The following is a 19,962-nucleotide window of genomic DNA, read 5'->3' on the forward strand; positions in this document are numbered from 1 at the left end:
ATGTAAAGTCACCTGATTTGGGGAATTTTCTTTTACCCATAGACAAAACTGTGGGGTAAAACCCACCACAGGCACTATTCCACCCTTCAGGCAGGTAGCAGGTCGGACTTTAGAGGAGTGTGGGGTGCTGGCACAGTTTAGAATCCCCTCAGCCCATTTGCTTCCAGGTTCAGCAGAGGGTGCATACTAGAACAAGACAACAAATGACCTGCTTTACTCTCTTTCCATAGGAAAACTGCTTTTATTACTTGGCTATTTTGTGAAGCATCTAGCTTTAAATTTAAAAGAATTTAGAGAATTCTTTTCATTTCCTATTGAGCTTTGTGGTTCTGTAAAATTGTGCAACTTCTTTATACAGTTTTGTAAGTGTGCAACAGGAAAAGACTAGGCTCATGTTGTGGCAAGTGTGACTATATTGGCAGAACATGTAGGTCCAAACCTTTAAAACTGATACATTTAAGTCATGCACCTAGTTTTTATAGACAGTGCCATGTAGTATGAAGTCATTTCTTTATATTGAAAAAGCAGTGAGTATCCACTTAATGAGAAGAATAACTTGTTATATATATATGATTCTAAATTTTCTAGGGAATTAGCATGTTTTATATACATAAACCATTAAGTTTTACAATTGTAAAAAGGTGAGATTTTTGTTAAACCTCAGAATATCTACTGACTATAAAAATGTGATTTCTTTGCATAAGCCAGTAACTTATTCCATCCATAAATAGTCACTTCAGTTATTTTATTATTGGAGTAGAAGTTCCTAATCTTTATGTAAATACTAAGAAAGTATGGGACTTTTTCTTAATCTGAAGACATTCTTAAAAGACCTTTATTTACATTATTACATTTATTTTCTATATTTGATGACATGGTATGTATAAGATGTTTACATCACTGATTTGTCTTTTATAATGTCCTATTGTCTTATTAAGATCTTTCTCAAGAATCGAGGAGATTGCTTTCCTTGATATCTATTTTTTATTTTTATTATGATCATAATGGGTTACGTATCTTTCACAGTAGTATTTTAGGTACATATTAACATTGCATAAAGGGAATACCCATCACCAAATTTGTCCTCCCCCATCCCAGTTCCCTTTCTGCAACCCATATACCCCACCATCAACCCCCTGGTCTGCTAGAGTAGGTGGTCCCCTCTTTGTCTAGCTTACTATTAGTGGTCATATATCTGTTTGATTCTGGTACCCTCCTTTGTTTCCCCCTCTATTTAAGAGGCAGAGCTAGATAAATTGAGTTATGTGGTTTTGTTTGAAGGGAAGAAAAGCAATATAATGGGGTACAAAATAAGAAAAACAAAACAAAACAAAAAAAGAAGTCAAATACGCTGAAAATGGGTGAAGACCTTCTAGAGGCTTTCAACCTCAGTTTGAGAGGACATGGAAAAGGTAATTGAAACACCACAACAATACAGAAAGAAATATCAAATTAAATATCCAGTGAGCAGTACAGCAATAAAGACAAGCACCACACAATAGTCTCGGTTCTGAAATCAAATCATGCCGGAGTGCAAAAAGAAAAAGATAAGATAAAATAAAATGAAGTAAAATAAAATTGGAGATATTAACTTCAATATCTACACCAAAATAAAGACGTCAAAAATCGATCAATCAATCAATAAATGTGTGGAAAGATGATTATTTTGTGTTTTTTTTCTTTGATATCTTTTCTTCCTTGATATCTTTAAATTATTTTGTTATATATAAATCATAAATTACTTTAAAATTTGTTAGGTGTAATTAATTGTTAGAAGGATTTAGTCATATGATTTTGTTGCTGTTGGATTAGTGAAAAAACACATTTTGGTTTTATTGTAGACAAGCATATGTTCCACTATTTTATTATAGTTGTGATAAGAAAGCTCCACACATACAAAATTTCAGCAGACACCCATCAGTTTTTCATGGCAGAAAGAATAAGCTGAATTCAATAGGTTGGATACCTTTGCAAACAGTTGTAGTACTGCTTCATATAAGATTGGTGTTGCAGGTGATGTCCATCTCCTACTGGATATTTGTGGAAAGTTTTGAAGTGCATAGTGCTTTATTTGAATTCAGTAAAATTGCATTTTTACTGGAATCAATATGTTACATACCAGTATGTTCTAGAGTCACAAAATCTTAAAGTATTTTTTTCAGTCCTTTCAAAAAGGATAAAAAGTATGAGTCTGGAGAGATATCACAGCGAGAAGAGCACTTGCCTTGCATGAAGCCATTATGGTTAGATTTCTAGCATTCCATATGGTTCCGAGATCTTGCCAGGAGTAATTCCTGATGCTAGAACCAATAGTAAGCCCTGAAAATAGCCCTGTATTGCCTAATAGCAATTATGTAAGTATCTTAATTTTTGTAATGTTTTCTTTTATGCTTGATACACAGTTCTTATCTATCAACAGATCTCTAATTTGTGTTGTAGTAGGGTTTTTTTCTGTGATTTTTTTTGTTTGTTTGTTTTTGGGTCACACATGGCAGTGCTCAGGGGTTACTCCTGACTCTATGCTCAGAAATCGCTCTTGGTAAGCTTGGGGGACCATATGGGATGCCGGGATTGGAACCACCATCCTTCTGCATGCAAGGCAAATGCCTTACCTCCATGCTATCTCTTTGGCCCCATTCTGTGTTATTTTTTAATTAACACTGTGCCCTTAGCCATGCACAGTTATGTGGGTTATGGTGGATTTACCTCTGGGTATGTCTAATTGAGAGGGTAAATGCTCTGAATCCAGAGCAGAATAATTTATGAATTAAAGATAATGGTAAAGATCAGAGGGCTGAATTGGATAGTTTCTCACATATTTTTCTTCTTAATGTTCTTAAACCTTGTGATTGTAGAATATTCCTTATTCTTTAGAAATACTTATTTAAGGGGTGAGCCTCATGTGATTTATGACATGTAAGTGAGTGAGAGCATTTGAGAGTATCAGTGTAAAAAGTATATATGACTATGAGTATGAGTACATATGTGTGTACTCAAGTAAGTATGTAAGTATGTAGAGGGTAAAGTTATCATTGGGATTGTATATGTGAGAGTATAGGTATGTGAGACTACGTGAGTATGAGAGCCTTTATGGGGGGCATATGTTTCACTGAATTGTGTATGTGAATGTGAATAAAGAACATATGTGAAGGGCTGATGTTGCACTTATACTGGAATTACTAAGATGTCACATCTTAATAGTCTGCAGTGTGGAGCTTTGGACAATATGGTGATAGCCTTTTTGCTGTGGCTGTGGCACCATCTCAGTGACAGCATTTACTTTTTTCACTAGTACTCTTATTCCTAGAAATTGAGTCCAAAAATACTCGTGGAAATGTAAAAATGCTGTGGAATGTGCTACTCATTCTGCTGTGATTTGTAATACTGGAGATTATAAATCAAGTGGTCCATATTGGAGGAGAAAGTGTCTGCTTACTCACATGAAATTATGTTTAGGATGTGTCTAAGACAAGAACTACTTAGATTTTCAACTTGTTGCTCCTGTGCACTGATTGGGAATCCACCTACAACCCATACATAGGAAAAAAAAATAGAATAAACCATTATTGTGAATGTTGGTACTGTCCAGAGTAACATTTGAGGGTTTCTTTCTATGTTGTAGCTCATAGGTTAAAGGGAAACCAAAGCAAGTGAAATCTCATTGTTTTCAATTTCATCGTGGAAATTCTGGGAATATTAGCAAACTCTTACTATGCAAAAAAGTCAGAATCCTAGCCTATGTTTTAGGTGAAAGAGGAATTTGCTTGATAATGGTCTTGATCAGTAGGAAACTTGAAGAGAATATGACCTTTTTGAAAAAATGACAATGAATGCTTCTGTGAACTTTATTTCCTTGTTACCTTAATACCCACAAAATACAGTGATGTTCCTTAGGGAACTCAGGTGACCCTGTCTTGCAGGACAGGGCTTGGTGCCATCTGTGACCATGACCAGATGGCCTGAGGAGTTTCCTGTCTATTAGGAGCTTGTCATCAACCACAAGGCTGGCAGCCACGAAGTCTGTGGCATCTATTCATGAAGTACGACCTGAGCTTACTCATGGTCACTGTGATAGAAGGGAACATGCCCTTCTAGCAGTGCTTTGTGAGGCTGTGCAGGTTTGTCAGAGGGATCTTCTCCACCATAGGTCAGGACTCATTTCTTCAGGGTGTTGCTTATCTGGACATGGGGTGCTCTTGGCATGGTAAGGAATCCCTAGGTTCTGTGTTCAGGATGTTTCTACTGTGCATTGTTATGATTCTCTAACCAAAGATAAGGAGTTTCTGATTTGTGGGGCTGACTTTGGGGTTTGTTTGATCTGTGAATCATGTCATGTCCAGGTGATGCTATGGATGAGATGGAGCCTTGGAGAGGCCACCTGCCCTCATGGCAGCTGTAGTGTGTGACTTTAAACCGTATTGGAAAATTTGTGGACAGCCTAGAATGTATTCTTTTTGTTTTACTTAAGGTATCTTTAATTGTGTGATAGGTAAAACAGAAGCTTGTATACTTTGAAATATCTTTTATTTTCCTATTACTCATTCTAAACTTTCAAATATCTTAACAAAACATAGTTTGTGAGCATACTTTTCAGTCAAAAAGTTATACTTTATATATGTTCATTCTTTTATACCTGAGATTACAGATTTTTCTCAAAGACTATTTATAGTATTATAGTTATGCATGTTTGAGAGTAGATGAAGCAGAGGAAGTAAAAGACCAGATCTTTCCTTTCCTCTCAGTAAGAACAACTTGGAGCTTTCAGTGTCTGTTACTCTTTTTGTTTTTTTCAGGAGAGGCACTTCTAGCTCTGCTATTGGACTCAGGGAACCCTATTGCTTATTGGACATCAAACCCAGGTTAGCCACTTGCAAATCAAATGCCCTCATTGCTATCTTACTTCTCTGACCTGGGTCTGTATATTCTAAATTATACTTTTCCTCCTCTCCTTTCTTTTTCTCTCTTCTCCTCCCCTTTAACTCTCCTCTCCGATCCCCTCTCCTTTCCTCTCCTCCTCTCTGCTATTTCCTTCTTTCTTTCCTTTTCTTTCTTTTTTAAAATTTTTATTGAGATCAATGTGAATTATGTCTTTCACAATTATATTTAAGGTATGTAATGACAGTTATTTAGGGCCATTCCCACCACCAGTGTTGACTTCCTTATCACAATTTTTCTCAGCATGCATCACATATCTCCACCCATAGCCTCCTGGACTGCTAGTGTAACAGATGCCTTTTGAGTATAGCTTGTTGTGGTTCAGGTCTCTTGATTCTATTGCCATTATTTTGGATTGTGTATTTAGTTCTGATCATTTTTTATTTCCACTCAGTACTCATGATATTGCTTTGCCCCTGGTACCATACACTTTTATTTTCTCTGTTTAAAGGAAGACATTGAAATAGAAGGCAGAAGAAAATAATTCACGTACTATGGTTCTGATAAAAAATAAAAGGAAACAGGATTGGAGCCCCTATCTAGAAGCTACAAATATACATTTTAAAAAAGGGGAGGCTGTTTTGATAAGTGTTTTTTTGTTTTGCATAGGCGCATCAAGTACTGGGGGAAAATTAGAAAGAAAATTCACTGGTTTAAGAGATACAGGATGTCTCCACATTTGACTCATATTATCACATAACTGACTACATGCTTCAGACATGTTGATTGTCAAACTCCAAGGTTTAATGATTGTACCAGAAAATGTTCTGCTCAGTAGTGGTTGTCAAATTGAGTCCTCTGTAATTAGAGATTTTGTTTTTTTTCACAGATTCAAGGTGAACTCTAGGTTAGAATTTATGGTTCCAGATGTTCTGTCTCAGTCACGGTTGTTGTAATCAGTCTTCTGTATTTCGTGATCTTGATTTTTGCACAGATAAAAGGACAGAGTGACTTCTGATTTTATCTCACCATTAGGTAATGAATTGGGGCAGCCTGCCCTTAGATCAAGTTCATGCGTTTCCTCATCTACAGATTTTCATATGAACCTACCCTGAGCAAGTTGGTGCCAAAGCAGTATTAGGGACTCCCCCAGTGGGTGTTTAATTCCTGGTTCTGCTTCAGGAACTGTGCCAGTTCTAAGGTCGGGATCTGGGATTTGATGTAAGGGTTGACATATGATCACATGAAGTCTAAGTCAAGTTCCTATGACATATGTTCAGGGTGAAAGGTGCCCCAGTATTTTAAAAGTTATGGTTTCTTATCCCTAGTAGATAAGAACTTGTTTCTATACATAAGATTTTCCCATTTTAGTGTGCCTACACATAAAGGAATGATGCCATATTATATTGTTGGTGCATTTGAAGGTAAAAGATGACAAGCTATACAATTCCTGTGCCCTGGTTTTGACCTGACATTTAATCTCAAGCAAGACTATTATTCTATAATTTCATACTAAGCAGAACCAAAACAGACAAAAAGGAAAATTAAAATAAAAATGGATGGAGGAGACCTTTATATTTGGAAATAAATATACAATAAATAAATATATTATTTGTAAATAATATACACTAAGAGGTATACTATTAAGAAATTAAGATACAAATAAAATATAGATATTCCCATTAAGTCTTTTAAGATATTCTGGGGGCATGAGATCCAGGGCACATTTTTTTTCACAATGAAGACAAATTGAGTTTTAGGTCATAGTAGACTCTGACTCTGAGAAACGGCTTGCAACAGTAAGGGATCAGGTAGTATACTAGAGTTAGGGATCCCTTTGGAGTTGAGTACAGTAGCATGCAATAATACACATTGGGGGAGGGGAGAAAAGGGCAGCATGGAATGCATCAGCAGGAGTGATATTTGCAGCTTCTTGCCAGGGTGACAGATGTGGGGCTGAGATGGTGTCCTTTCACTTTGGGAGCTGGGTGGCAGCTTACTGGGGCAAGGGGAAAGTCTCAGTTCCTAAAGAGTTAAGAACTAAGGGTTAAGAAGGTTAAATAGGGAGTATAAGAGTATAGAAGTAAGGGGATAGAAGGAGTTCTGAATGGAGGCAGGGGAAGAGGGATAATATATAACGGGCTATAAGCAATATAGGCATGGATTTTCTACATTATAGATTAGGCAAACATAGAGGATTACACTCATAGCATATTAGAGATCTATTATTAGGATGTAGTTGGAGGCCTAAGCCTTATAGGATGGGCCAGAGTGCTTAAATATAATTGAATTAATAAAAATATAAATAAAAATATATTAAAAGAAAGAAGAAAGAAAAATAGATACATAAATAAATTAGGCCAGCACACTGGAGGAAAAAGGTTTTCCAATTCTACGCACTTCATCAATGGCAGGGGTGAACTTTGTTAAATGAAGCCTTCAGCATTAGATTTTGCATGGAGAATTTGGAATAAATATAATTTTCACATCTAGAATTCTAAGCAATATGATAGTGAGCACTATGAGAAGTGTATCCTCTGTAGTATTATCCACCGTGCCTTGTGCATCAAGGTTCCTTTACTGAAAGTAAACTGACAGCATAAGAATTATGATATAATGGTAACATAGATTGAATTGAAAAAGGATAAAAAAGTAGAAGAGAAATAAAATTACAAGAAAAAGAAATAAAATAAGATGAAATAAGAAAAGAGAAGGGATAATGGTAATTTACAAAATCATACTCAATAAGTGGGAAGCAAATGTCTCTGTGATATGAAAAGCAGACAGATACATCACCCTAAAAGAGAATAATGGGGCAATATACTTAATGATCAAGGATGCAAAGATCTTCAAAATATACTAGCAAGTAGAATACAGCACTTAATCAAAGAGATTATAAACATGACCATGTAAGATTCATCCCTAGAAGCATAATTAGTTTAACATATGCAAACCAATCAACAATGTTAGAGTGGCAATTATCGTTTGCATGGGCCCACCAAAGTATGGGGGACATGGAAAGGAAAAACTTTGGCCTAAATATGAGACCCTACCCCTGAAGTTTCCTGACATAAGACCAATTCTAGGCTCCAGGCAAACTAGTTTGTCCAATCCAGGTCATTGTCTGTAGTGCCCATACAGTTTTATTTTTCACACAGTCTCTGTTGTTGGTATGATGTTTCTGTATTAAAGATCCTGGAATCTGTATATACATTGAAGTCAGGATGGTGCGGAGCAGCGTCTAATTTCAACTCACAATTAAAGGGTAATGAAGAAAACCCTGTCCAGTACGCAGGTCGTTGTTTTTGTTTAAATCTTCTCAGTGTTAAGGGAAAACTCTTTTGAGTAAATCGATGTCAGAGCAACAGTAGGGTCTTCCCTGGTAGAGGATTGCTTCTTTCAAACTTTTAAAGAGGACCTACTGTTTATCTTTTTCAGGATATTACAGGAAATTGAAGAAATAAAAACATTATCAATTACTTTGAAGCAAATATCTCTGTGATATGAAAAGCAGACAGATACATCACACTAAAAGAGAATAATGGGACAATATACTTGATGATCAAGGATGCAAAGATCTTCAAAATATACTAGCAAGTAGAATACAGCACTTAATCAAAGAGATTATAAACATGACCATGTAAGAGTCATTCCAAGAAGCATAATTAGTTTAACATATGCAAACCAATCATATCAGTAAAAAGAGAATTCATATGATCATGTCAACATACAATTATATCAAAACATGAGCATAGTGAATGCTTTTGCTAAAGCGTTTGACAAGGTACAGTACCCATTCATGATAAAAATTTACAACAACATGGGAAATGAAGAAACTGTTTTCTTTCAAAGACATTTACCACAAGCCCATAGCAAACATTATACTCAATAAGGAAAAGCTCAATGCTTTTTCTCTAAGATCTGGCACAATGCAAGTTTGCCCACTCTTGCCGCTTCTATTCTATTTAATATAGTATTGGAAGTACTTGCCATAGTAATCCATCAAGGAAACATTATCAAGGGCATCCCAGATAATAAAGGTAGAAGTCAAGCTCTATTTGTGGATTACATAATATTATATTTAGAAAATATCAAAAACTACAAAAATGTTTATAGACATAATAGATTTATGTAATAAAGTGGAAAGCTACAAAATATGAAAAAATCCATAGCTTTCTTATTTAGAAAAAACAAGAGAGAATAAAGAGGTATTAAAAACTATTCCATTCATAATTATGCCTCAGGAAATCCAGTATCTAGGAATTCACTTGATCAAAGAGGTAAAAGATATATACCAAAAAAACTACAAAATACTATTTAAAGAAATAAAAGGAAACAAAAGGACATGGAATCATATTCCTGCTCATGGATTGGGAAGATTAACATAATTAAAATATCAATATTCCACAAAACATTGTACAGAATTACATAGTTTTTATAAATCTATGACCTTTTTTTAAAGAAATATATCAAACACTCCTAAAATTCATATGGAACAATGAAACATCACAAATACCTAAAGTAATTAACAATTGATGTTTGGAAAACTTGTCAGCTACATGCATAAAAATAAACTCTATTTTATTTTTATTGTTCTAATTTTTGGGTCACACTCAGCAGTGCTCAGGGGGTATTCCTAGCTCTGTGTTCAGAAATGGTCCCTAGAAGGCTCATGGGACCAAAGGGGATGCCAGGAATAGAAATAGTGGTACATCTACACAATGAAATACTACACATGTACTATGAAAAAATGAAGTCATAAAAATTTGCTTATATATTGATGTTTATGGAAAGCATCATGCTGAGTGAATGAATCAGAGGGAGAGGAACAGGCATAGAATAATCATACTCATTTTAGGACAAGAAAAATTATATAGTAATTATAAACAAAGATAATATGACAAGGGGCACTAGGACTAGTCCATGGTAGGAAGCCTACACAAAGGAAGAGGTGGGTGGGGTGTAGTTAGGACAGAAAGGAACTATTATGATAATGATAACTGGAAATTATCACTCTGAACAAGAACTGGGTACTGAAAGTAGGTGACGTGTAACAACAGAGTAAGTAAGAAAAAAGAACAGTAGATGAAGGAGAAGGAGAAGAAGAAGAAGAAGAAGAAGAAGAAGAAGAAGAAGAAGAAGAAGAAGAAGAAGAAGAAGAAGAAGAAGAAGAAGAAGAAGAAGAATACATGGATGTACATGGAATCTATTATGCTGAGTGAAGTAAGTCAGAGGGAGAGAGGAAGATGCAGAATGGTTTCACTCATCTATGGGCTTTAAGAAAAATGAAAAACATTTTTAACAGTATCTCAGAGACAAGAGAGATGAGGGCTGGTAGGTGCAGCTCATGACATGAAGCTCATCACATAGAGTGATGAGTGCAGTTGGAGAGATGACTACACTGAAAACTATTATACAATGTGAATGAATGAGGGAAGTAGAAAGCCTGTCTCAAGTACAGGTGTGGGGGAGTGGGGAGGAGGGAGATCCGGGAAATTGGTGGTGGGAATGTTGCACTGGTGAAGGGGGAGTTCTTTACATGACTGTAATCATACAAATATAATCATGTTTGTAATCATGGTATTTAAATAAAGATAATTATAAAAAAAGAAGAGGAAGAAGAAGGAAGAAGAAGGAAGAAGGAGGAGGAGGAGGAGGAGGAGAAGAAGAAGAAGAAGAAGAAGAAGAAGAGGAAGAAGAAGAGGAAGAAGAGGAAGAAGAATACATGGATGTACATGGAATCTATTATGCTGAGTGAAGTAAGTCAGAGGGAGAGAGGAAGATGCAGAATGGTTTCACTCATCTATGGGCTTTAAGAAAAATGAAAAACATTTTTAACAGTATCTCAGAGACAAGAGAGATGAGGGCTGGTAGGTGCAGCTCATGACATGAAGCTCATCACATAGAGTGATGAGTGCAGTTGGAGAGATGACTACACTGAAAACTATTATACAATGTGAATGAATGAGGGAAGTAGAAAGCCTGTCTCAAGTACAGGTGTGGGGGAGTGGGGAGGAGGGAGATCCGGGAAATTGGTGGTGGGAATGTTGCACTGGTGAAGGGGGAGTTCTTTACATGACTGTAATCATACAAATATAATCATGTTTGTAATCATGGTATTTAAATAAAGATAATTATAAAAAAGAAGAGGAAGAAGAAGAAGGAAGAAGGAGGAGGAGGAGGAGGAGGAGAAGAAGAAGAAGAAGAAGAAGAAGAAGAAGAAGAAGAAGAAGAAGAAGAAGAAGAAGAAGAAGAAGAAGAAGAAGAAGAAGAAGAAAAGATGAAGAGGAGGTCTGCCATACAGGCAGGCAGAAGGGAATTGGGGACATTGGTGGCAGGAAATGTGCAGTGATTATAGGATGGTGTTGAAAGTTTTATGACTGAAACTTATCATGAACAACTTTGTAAATGGTGATTCTATTAAAACAAATAAGAAAAAAAGGTTCACTTTGAAAAGATGTGAAAACAGCAACACTCATATGGACAGAGCTCTGAAGGAGTGTATGAAGGACATTTCAGACAAAACCATAATGCTATGGCTGCAGATTCATCTAACTGCTTTCAGATTTGAAAGGCTGGATTGGGTTTTCTTCTTAATTGTCAAGAACTAGACTTTGGGGAATATGAAGCTGATCTAATTTCTGCCATAAGAAAAATAATCATGGCTCTGATTTTATTGAGATACTACTTTTCTGTGCTGATTTAGGACATCAGGAAGAAACATTCCAAGATGAGGTGTACAGAAGGGCAGAGTTTTGGAGAGTACAGGTTCCACATTCCCAATTGAAAATCTCCAAATCAGGAGTTGAGTCATGACCTGTCTTCCTTGCAGTAAACCTACCACCAACAAAAAGACCTGCATCAAGCCTATGGTCCAACAGAGCAGCTGATGTGGCTGCTGTCACTGCACTTAGCCAGGAATAGATAAGCAGCTACAGTTACATGGCCCAGTAACCGTCATGCAGGCTAGACCTGGCCCCACATCCCCATGTATACATACCACAAAAATGAGCCCTTTGGGTCCATTCAGTTTATCCATCCAACCCTGCAAGGAGAAGGCATCAGTTGACCTAATGGCATCTCAAACAGCACTGTCCAGTCTTCCCCACCCCAACAATAGTAATAAGGGAATGCTGAACCCATAACCTCAAGACCCTCAAGACAATGGAATGCCAGGTGCCATTTTCACTCTGTTTGGCATGAAACACTTCATTCCTGCACCCTAAGAGTACCATGGGTCACACTGCACAACTGTCTGGGTCTTGTGACTCAACAATGTTCTGATCATTCACTGTTTCTCACTGCCTGTAACTAACTTAGCTCCCATAAGGAATATCTCAGATGGGATGCACACAATATGACACATTTCCTGCCACTGATAAGCACTGATGTGGCAACCATGAGCAGTCCTAGGCACATGTACCATATGTTGTACTGCATGGTGATTCTATGTGGTACAGAGAAATATGGGCACGTCAGAGGGAATATAGTAGGGACACATCAGAGGACATCTTTTGCTAAGTAGACCCACTAAGAGAATTGTGGGTTTATTTGCAGGAGCCCAGATGTGCTGCCAGGGAAATAGTATAGTGGATGCTTGTGGTCACTCAGGATAGGGCCTCTCTCAATGAGCCTTGGCCAGCCACTAGGGCTCCTAATACTCAATTTTATGACCCCACACCTCACAGAGAGCTTCATGAAAATTGAATGCACTCAACACACTTCTTTGAAAAGATAAAAAAGAGCTAAAGCTCAGGTAACACAAACCACACACCCTGCATTTTATCTCCAGCACTGCCTTGACCCATAATGCCACAAAAAGGAACATGGAGGTGAAAAGAGGTAAATAATAAACAACTATTATTAGGGGCAAAGTGCTTGTCTTGCGTGTGGATTGTAATATGGATATTTATCTCTGGCACCCTATTTGGTCCCCAAATTTTGCCAGAAAAGGTCTTGATTACAGAGCCTGAAAAAAAAAAAAAAACCCTGAGCACTGCCAAGTGTTATCCCCAAACATAAACAAAGCAAAATAAAAATCACCATTATTCCCAAACTAAGGGTTTTGATGAGTTTTGTGTTCATTCTGGCTGAAAGTATAATGCTGCCCTCCCAGAGAAATGCCTCCCTTGTCCATTTACATGTAGTGCTAATGATCAGCTCTGGGTGGAACCTGGAACAGTCTTAGCATAGGCACAGGGGTGGAGATTGTGGAATGCTGTAGGCACACTTACTGGGATAGGTTCCTGCCATGTGGCTCCCTCAATGGAAGGCCTGACAATGACCATGTTGAGATTCCTACCATCTACCTGCACTATCTCTGCTAGAGCTTTGGTTTTAGGTATAGGTGTTGGGAAGATCACCCAGCAAGTTAGGGTGATTTAATCAATAATGGCATCATCTAATCATCTGCAAGAACGGAATTCAATGTTACCATACTAGACTGGAGACAGACACATGTATCTGACACATGTTATCCTAGGATTCAGTAATCAGGATGTCTTGGTGCCCACGGTGGAACATAGACTTACCTATATGACTATGCAGACAAAAGGCTGCCCCCCCACCATGCCCCCATGCACAACATAGCTTCCCAGAAAATCCTACTTAGTCCACACCAACAGGCTCAGCAGCACACAGCAGCTGCAGATGATTCCTTCCTCTCCAGGGGTTCCCAGGACCCCACAGCACATCCTGAATACAGGTAAGTGGATGTGAGCATTGAGTTGAAGGGGCAGCCCAGCTATTTAATGCCCAGTTGAAAACATTTTTGCTATAATTTACTTTTAAATTCTTAAAATTCCCTTTGGTGCCTATGCTCACACAAGTGACTTTTGCAGATATGCAATTGCTCCAATCAACGCATGGCACACATCTAGAAGATTTGTTTAGTGGCTATATAAATTGGTAATAATTTTCCAAGCTTCCCCAGGAAGTGCAGGATACAATGAACAGTATGACAAGTGGAGTGATGATGATACTGAAGTAACTTGAACCCATGATCTACTAGAAGGATCTAATAGTTGTCCCTAAAGAGGCGTCTACAGAGGTATCTCACAGTGATCTAACAGAGAGCTCTACCAAGAATCTAACAAAGGGATAAAAAAGTGACCAAAAACTGATCTACAATTGCTCTAATTGAAAGATTGACCAGTGTAATTGTCAAGCACCTCTGCTCCCCAAAATACATGTATGTGAGTCATGCAAGGTTGTATTATCAGCCCCATCTCTTCAGATATTTATAAGAGCTATGCTAAAAATGCTGAACTTTGTTAATAAGCTAACAACAGTCCTGCACATCACAATTTATGAGTCTTAGCCAGCAGTTATATTTGGTTCATTGCCAGCTACAGGAAGATGTTGGTGTATTTTCATGATGTGCTATGCACTCAATCTTTGTATGCACACAGAGCTCTGCAAACTCTTCCGAACACAGTCTCCCAGGACAAAGTTGAGTAACCAAGTTCCTGACAGAAACTTGGCTCTGCACTGTTACAGAGAAACTCCCTGGTATGGAGAGCAGGAACTGAGTGTGATCCAGAACATTTGGGATTTCCCTGGCATTTATATCCAACTGTGATTTTCACTTGGAACAGAATAGAGGTCTATAAGCCAGGAAGCATGAAAAATCCTTTGATCTCACATCTTCAGGATGGAAAAGAGATGGCAGGATGATTTAGAAGCCCTGTTTGGGGGCCTGATTTTGTGTTCGGGGGCTAAGATGGTGGGGATGGAAATAAGACCTCCTCCATGCAAAGTCTCATGCACCCTGAATCTCTCTCTGATTTTATGCTGAGCTCTTTTGAGATTCTATGCTGATCCTGTGTTCTCTGGACCTATGTTGAGTCTCAGACCCTATGCTGAGATCTGAGACACCTCATCCCCACATCGTTCACATATTAAGGATATTGGGGTCTATAACAATGATGAGTAGCCCCATTCTGTCCTGTGTCCTCACCCAAAGTCTTTTCTAAGCAGAGCCACAGCAGGAGTCATATGTTCCAGGAGACACTGGCTTGCACATAGATTGTGTGTGCCTCTGTAGGGACATAGGACCTCCTTTCTTCAGCTTGAAGAGAACGTCTGGGCTCCAGAAAGCTCTTCTATATCCACGATGCAAACCCTCAGTTATCAGAGACATCTTATCACTAGCAACTCCCCCTGCTTCCTTCTCTGTCTTGGAAATTTGATAACAAATGACAGAGCTGTTAGAGGATCTTCTAACAAGTAGTCCACCGTAAAGTGATTCCTAAGCTTACAGGAGAAATATGCAAGAGCACAGGACTGGTTATATGTACCTAGGACTGCTCATGATCACTGAATCATTTTTTTAAAAGACAGCTTAAAAACAAGCAACAAGAAGGGGCCAGAATAATAATACAGTGGACAAGGCACTTGTCTTTCACACAGCTCATCCAGGTTTGATTCTTTGCATTTCATATGGTCTCTCAAGTACCACCAGGAATGATTTCAGAGTGTGAAGCTAGAAGTAATATCCTGAAAATAACCACGTGTGGTTCAAAAACAAAACAAATAAATCAAAAAACCAACACTGAGAAAATCTGGTGTTGAGTGAGGTAAAACTAAAAAGCAGACATAGGGCACACCTCAGGAGGAGGGGTAGAGGTGGGGCACTATGGGCAAAGGCACAAGAACAGCAGGAAACAGCCTGCTGTGGAGACAAATGCCACCATTTATCTGTCTATCTATTTGCCCTATCAAAGTGTTCTTCCTGTTCTCATTACTATAACTCCTTCAAACCTCTGTCTGTCCCTACAGTGGCCTTGTCATGATAACTCCATGGACTGTTCCAGCTAGAAACTGGGAACTGTCATCTATCCTATTTCATCAGAGGGGGAGGGACTCCATGGTCACAAAACAATGAAATTGAGCAGGGCAGTGCTGAGCTCGTGAAGATGCAAGAAACATGCCATGTGAACACTCCTGCAGTCTGTTTAAACAACCGTTCCTGAGGGTCAGACAACTCTTATACCATTCTCCCATCACACACAGCAGGCATGTGGGGATGAAATGGAAAGAGGTTTAGTGAATCCCCTTTTTTAAGTCTTGTTCCCAGGTCTTGCATCCTCACTCAGCCTACAGGGTCAGCCAGACCCCCAAGGTCACTTAGTCCATGGAGACAATGATTGTATTTGAGGTTGGAGATGGAATAGGCTGTGAAGATGTGGACAAAGGCTTCCAGACTGGGAACCTGGCTGGCCATGTGCAGGAGCTGCTGTGTGGCGGACATTAAGCTGCATAGCATTTCTGCAGCAGAGACTAGTCAGGGGTTATTCAGACAACCAGTGCTGCCTCATAATCCCAGACTTTGCCGTGGAGCCTGGCTATAGCTGGCTGCGAGATACAGAAAGTACTTACTTGGCAAAGGGATCCCTACACCAAGCCTTGTGTTAATTGCCTGCAGCTTACTGGGCTCCTGACCATTCCAGAGTCAGAAAAATAGCTTTGCTTACTCATTCATTAAAAACCAACTGAATGGACACCTAGATGCTAAAGGCAATACCAACCAGACTTGTCCTTATTTTTAACTAAAAAAAAAATATTTGGATTTTAGGGTCACAGCTAACAGTGCTCAGAACTTACTCATAGATATAAGCTCAGGAATCACTCCTGGTGGGGCATGAGCGGACTATACATGGTGCTTGGACAAAACTAATGTTAGTTAAATACAAGGCAAGAATTACTCTGTCTTTTGTACTATCACTCTAACCCAAACTCCTAATATTTTTTTTAAACATGATGAAATTCATTTAAGTTTAATGGAGAAGCATAGGCAGATCAGAATAGTCAGTAAATTTCAATTAAAATGACATGTAAACTTGTATATACTGGCTATTTTAATACTGGCAATGTTAAATTTTACGTGTGTTGCTATGCATTAGTCTTAAATTTTGAATGAAAGTCAAGTAAGATAGTGTATTGTAGGTGTTAGAACTGAGATCCTTGGGTAGAGGTAGGTTAGCTGATGCCCCTGTGCCTGGATTATCATTACAAGTCAAACAAAAGCTCAGTGTCCTGGCTGGCCCCTCATAGCTGCCTTTCTGGAGCTCCCTACAGCAAAGGCCACCAGATCCAAGAAGACACAATTGCACTGAGGTGTGAGTTGGGCACTGTCATCGAAGTGGTGTACAGTGACAATCTAGAATCTCCCCCAGTACAGAAGTGACCTGGGATGGAATTAAATTCCATGTGCACATTACAAATTAGAGCACTGGGGCTAAAAGTTAGTACAGTGGGTAAGGTGCTTGCTGTGTGCATGGATGACTTCATATGGTCCCTTGAGCCTGTTTTCCATCTACTTACTCCTTTATTTGTGTATCCTCAAAGAGCTCCCAGAATGAGAAATTAATTCCCTTTTCCATATCCCCTTGTGGGGGGAGATCTTGGTAATATTTATCCGCAGCAAATGATTCACACAAACAGGAGGCTAAAGGGATAAAAAGGTTGGGTGCAGAGGGTCCTTTGTCAGCCTACTACCAGCTCCAAAAAAACACCTGGAGCCAGGCAGTAAACTCTGCCAAAAGATCCTGAACACCTCGCTCCTCAACTATTTATTCGGCTCTCTACAGCGCCCCCACCTGGAAGGTCAAGATGGGACAACAGGCAAAGAATAATCTTATGGAAATGTTTTTGTATACAACAATTCCTCATGCTTCAAGTTGCCCTTTCTCTGCTTTCCCTGAAGACATTAGATAAGATCACCCACCCCCAACACCCAGGGATCTACAACCCATTGGGAACAAGACATATCCCTTCAAGAAGAGCCAGAATTAACACTGGGAAGCAGGAGTCATGCAAAAGACTCAGCTGTGCTCCTAGCATTGCCCCTTCATCATCCCAAAGACCCTTCACCAGTTTCTTCAAACTGCCTGAAACCTCACCATCACCATCCATACCATCATCTTCCAAAATGGTAGGAATCATAGAGAAACCATGTGGGCAGAAAGACAAAACATAGCCGAGATGCTCTTTATAAAATGTAGATTCAGTTCCACTCTGACAAAACCCAGTGGGACAAGATCGTCAGCCTTCTGAACTCTGCTGGTGCCACACTGTCCCCTCAGCCTGAGGAAGAATGAGGGATCTGTTTTCTGTGGCTAAAGCCAGCATTGTCCCACTCCCCATAGTCAAACGAGCTGTTATCAGTAAAGCTGGCTTCCACCCCTTTAACATCTGACATGGGTCTGCTCAATCTCCTGGTAACAAATGTCACCTATGGATTCCCATGTACCATTCCAATGTTACACACTCCCCAGTGTGACCAGTCCCTCTTACCTCCCCCCAGTCCTTTACTGGAATGCTTCACACCTTTGTGCCTGAGCAGAATCTAACCAGCCCCTCCTCCATTGTCAAGGATTTCCTCTCTCCTGGACAGGTTACTACAGATTCTTCCCACTCAAGGTCCCCTTCTTATAACCAGAACTTAAATTCCTCACCTCTTCTGTCCATTTTGTTTTGGGGAGCTTGATCAACCTGTTTCCTTCTCCCAATGATTTTGCAACCTGTTTTTCCTTCTTTTTACAACAGCCTAGAATAATGACTATATGTGGGTTCTTAGGTAATTGCAAGTTAATACAGATTCTGCCTAGCTGTAGAAGCAATAAAACAAGATTCAAATACAGCTCTGTTCCCCAGAGCAGTGAGCGGTCAAAGAGACTGAAAGAGATTCTTACAAGGAGATGGTACAAAAAGGCTAGAAAGTGGAGACCCCCATCAACTTAAGGAAAATCTCCCTTGCCCCACTCCAAAGTCACAACCCCATAAGAATACCTGGGTTGAAATCCAGCAGGACAGAAAACAAAAGGTCACAATCCTACAAAACACATAAAACCCATCTGAGGGTCCAGGGTTCAGGTCCCTTTGTGTTGTAAGTCAGCCCCTGAAGAGGTTGACTGACAGAGGATGGAGCATGAGGTCTTTCCCCTCCAGCTCAGAGCACGTGTCTGCTACCCTGTCCAGCCGACGGTTCTGAGGTGAAACGGTGGGTAAACAGCTCGCAGACAGTCAGGCTGTGGAAATATTAGCTTTATTCTGTGGACAAGACTGAAGTCCAAAGACTCAGCCTCAGTTTCAGCCAAAAAGCCCCTCGCCTTCCACAGACCCTTGTTTTTATCCCCCAGAATCAGGTACCACCCAGTGGTGGGATCAGATACCACCCAATGGTGGAAGCAGAATCAGGTACCACCCTAGGGTGGGGGAGAATGCCAGGTCACACCCTAGGGTAGGGCAAATCACCGATCAGGGTAGGGTCAGTAACATAATAATCCCATAAAATGTTTACATACACAACAATACTTAAACTTACTCCAAGGGGAAAGTTACACTGCAGCAAAAAGACATTTTAAAGATGATATTCAGAGACAACTCATAAACCTATTTGGATCAAGGAGGATGAAAAATGGATAGCTGGATATCTTCTCCTAAGAAAAAGGGGTTATGCCTATGTTTCTACAAATGACAACCCTCCCAAGAAATTTTGGGTTCCATTACGCCTTGTTAGAAATCAGGATAGCACAAATGATCAGGTTCACACTATAAACTCCCCTTCAGAGCAAAAACAGAATACTCCAGACACTAACAGCAGTAATATTGCTGAGGTCTCTGGGGCAGGGAACAAGGATTTAGCCATCACACACCATACATTGAGTGAGACTGATGGTAATGATAAACCCTTACACTCCGAGATGCAAAAGGAAAGACAAAAAACACAACAGCAACAAAAACAACAACAAAACAATAATAACAAGAAAGAAAAATATAGGGGGAAGGAGGGCTGATGTGGCAAGATTTTGTGGGTTCTTTGTTTTGTTTTCTTTTGCATAGGCACAGTAAGTACTGGGTGTTGTGTATGTAAACATTTCCATGGGATTATTATGTTACTGATCCTACCCTGATTGGTGATTCTGCCCTACCCTAGGGTGTGACCTGGAATTTTGCTCCCACCATAGGGTAGTACCTAATTATGATGTATAAAAGCAAGGGTCTGTGGAAGGCTGGGGTTTTTCTCTGGAGCTGATTTTTGGGATTTTGTCTTCAGCCTTATCGACAGAATAAAGCTGGTATCTT

At 39.2% G+C, this 19,962-nt stretch overlaps 1 pseudogene; it reads right to left on the bottom strand.

Annotated features, from left to right (window-relative positions):
* Positions 1-8,351: 8,351 nt before the first annotated feature.
* LOC126022008 (fatty acyl-CoA reductase 2-like) overlaps positions 8,352-19,962 on the bottom strand; it is a 28,382-nt pseudogene continuing 16,771 nt past the window's right edge.

The sequence above is a fragment of the Suncus etruscus genome, chromosome 11, assembly GCF_024139225.1.
Source record: "Suncus etruscus isolate mSunEtr1 chromosome 11, mSunEtr1.pri.cur, whole genome shotgun sequence".
NCBI lineage: Eukaryota > Metazoa > Chordata > Mammalia > Eulipotyphla > Soricidae > Suncus > Suncus etruscus.